The sequence below is a fragment of the Otolemur garnettii genome, unplaced genomic scaffold, assembly GCF_000181295.1.
Source record: "Otolemur garnettii isolate 467f Iridium unplaced genomic scaffold, OtoGar3 scaffold00031, whole genome shotgun sequence".
Taxonomy (NCBI): Eukaryota; Metazoa; Chordata; class Mammalia; order Primates; family Galagidae; genus Otolemur; species Otolemur garnettii.
Genome location: NW_003852426.1, coordinates 217588 through 220727, shown reverse-complemented (window position 1 = coordinate 220727; position 3140 = coordinate 217588).

Here is a 3140-nt window from a genome sequence, read left to right as displayed (position 1 = left end):
AAAAAAAAAAAAGTTATATTTATGATTTGCAATGAAAATTTCTTCCCAGTTAAGTAGCACTTTATAATACTATGTATGTAGTATTTTATACTGTTTAAAACATTGCCATACTGGCTGGGCACCTGTAGCTCAAGCGGCTAAGGTGCCAGCCACATATACCAGAGCTGGCAGGTTCGAATCTAGCCTGGCCCTACCAAACAACAATGGCAACTACAACCAAAAAATAGCTGGGCATTGTGGTGGGTGGCTATAGTCCTATCTACTTGGGATGCTGAGGCAAGAGAATCACTTGAGCCCAGGAGTTGGAGCTCACTATGAGCTGCGATGCCACGGCACTCTCCCCAGGGTAATAGCTTGAGGCTCTGTCTCAAACACACACACAAACAAACAAACACATTGCCATACCTTATTTCATTTGATCTTCACAGAGGGAAAGTGTATTTCAACCAGTATGCTGGGTGCAATAAACACGTGTAGAAATTTAAGTACTCCATTGCCGGCACATATGGTGTGTTTTGGCAGTGTGTTTGTGTAGAATGCTTAAGGATATACAATTATACTTTTATCTAAATTGGTCCTTGTTCTCTTTAAATACAACATGAAATAACCCTGCTATGGTATATTGGAAATTAATAGGGAGAAGGGGAAGAGCTTCAGATTGGCTCTTGTGAGGTTCAGCTAGTGCTATAAGGAGTGGTTACATGTGAGCTTTAGTAACCAATGAAAATATATAAATTTAAAAAATTTCTCTTTCCATAAAAAAAGAAAATGTAGAGCAGTGCCTGTGACTCAAAGGAGTGGGGCTCTGGCCCCATATGCCGGAGGTGGCGGGTTCAAACCCAGCCCCTGCCAAAAACTGCAAAAAAAAAAAAAAGTGTAATGGGTTTTTTATAGGTGCTCATTCAGGTTGAGGAAGTTCCTTTTTATTCCTATTTTGTTGGCTTTTTTTTTTTTTTTAAGAGAAAGAGTTTCACCTTGTCACCCTTGGTAGAGTGCTGTGGCATCACACTCACAGCAACCTCCAGCTGTTGGGCTTAGGGGATTCTCTTGTCTCAGCCTCCTGAGTAGCTTTGACTATAGGTGCCTGCCACAATGCCCGGTATTTTTTGTTTGCAGTTTGGCTGGGGCAGGGTTCGAGAACCCGCCACTCTCGGTATGTGGGGCTGGCACCCTACTCATTGAGCCACAGGCACCGCCCCTTGTTGACTTTTTTTAATCATGAAAGAGTATCATATTACGTTAAATGGAACTTCTTTGTCTATTGAGATTATCGTGAGCTTTTTCAGAATATACTTCATATTTATGCTAACTTAATTTCAATAAGATATAGAAATGTTCCTCTCTCTGGGTCCATTTCCTTTTCTTCTGTTTTGTATGATTATTTTGTGTATTTTTTAGGTAAAATCAAGCCAGTATTTAGTCCAGGACTAATTATTCCCCACTAAGGATAAGAGACCATTCTGAATACCCAATACCCAACAAATTATTATGTTTCCCAGGCTGGCTGGTGGAAGCAGGCATCATTCCCAGCCTGTGTATCACTAGGTACTATTCCCTGTATTCCTTTTGGATTATTCTTGACCTGTCCTTAGGTAGTTTCCTCGCAGGTGTACACTGATGAGCAGAAGACTTGAGGGAAACCCTTTGCACATTCCGCTGCTTTTTCTGTTCAGCTGTCTTCCCTGTATGCCATTCCCTTGCATATTTGGGCTGTTCTGGCCTTTCCAATTCACAACTCTGTTCCCTCAACTTAGTGAGATGCTGGCCTGTTTTAGTGCTTCTCATCCTATGTCCTGAAAACCTCTAGGAATGCTGGGGTCCCACCCTGGGGGCAGGATCCTTTAAGACCTGTGGAGCTGGCAGAATCAACTGATGAAAAATAAAGTTAGAAGCTACAAGAGACAGAGACAGGACACATAGAATAGAGTTTTCAAAGGTAAGAACACAGGACACCATCACTAGCTTATGGGGTTCACTGTGGTAGCCCTGAGTATTTGTTTCATTTAGCTTTTATCAAAGGCTATTTGTTCATTTTGCCTAGAGGGTAAGCTGAGGAAGGGAATAAAAACATCAACAGTTTCTCTGAGTAAGTGTGTCAGCTCCTATTGTTTCTACAATGATTAACTTTAAGGGTCTGAGCAGCCTTGAGAAATCCAAAACCTGAGCCTTATGTGGGGGCAGCCTCCTGTCTGTGGTCACATACACAGATTCCTTGGGGGGAGGGTTAATCCCCACTAGTTCGCTGTGTAGTATAATGCTACCGGCATCAGTCTTCTCTGAAGAATCAGTGGGACAGAATTTTCCTCTGATCTCCAGTCGGAGGCATCTTCTTCAGTTGATTAAGGGGTATAAGCTCTCTTACCCATATTTCAGGGCTCAAGCTCTTCCCTTGATCTCTGCCCTGGCCAAATACAGATCTCCACAATGGGCATTTGCTTTGACTGCTGACTGGGCAGGAGATGGCCTGGTTAATCTTACTCCCGCTTTGCATGCAGCTTCCTCTGCAGCCGTTTTTTTTTTTTTTCAGAGTGTTCCCAGACCCAGGAGGGATATTTGTAAGCTGTATCCCCTATAAGCCAGGTTTGTAGGAAAAGCAGGAAACTGCTCAGATAAGAAATTTAGTGGCTGGTTTAAAAGTGAACTAGTTAAAATGGGTTTTTTTCCTGCCTTTCTCAGCTCATTTTTTTGTTCTTCCCTTTCTCTGGGGGTGTTTTCCCTTGCTGAGAATGGATTCTTTGGTCCCCATTCTGCCTGCATCTGAAGGAAGCTAGGCAATTACAGGCCTTACCTCTTTTGTTTCCCTTCTCACAGGGATCACAAACTTTGTACTGCCTATTGTGTGATGCCTGAATACTTTAACATTATTTCATATATTTACCTGAATTTGTAGTTATTATAGACTGAGTCATACCCCCCTAAAATTACACACAGTTATTATAGACTGAGTCATACCCCCTAAATTTATAGAATAAATTCCTAACCTCCCATGTGACTGTATTTGGAGAAGGGGCCTTTAAAGAGGTAACTAAGGTTAGTTGAGGTGATAAGGGTGGGGCCCTGATCCTGTATGACTGGTGTCCATATAAGAAGAGGTGGAGAAGCCAGGGATATGCATGCTCAGTGGAAAGGTCATGTGAGGA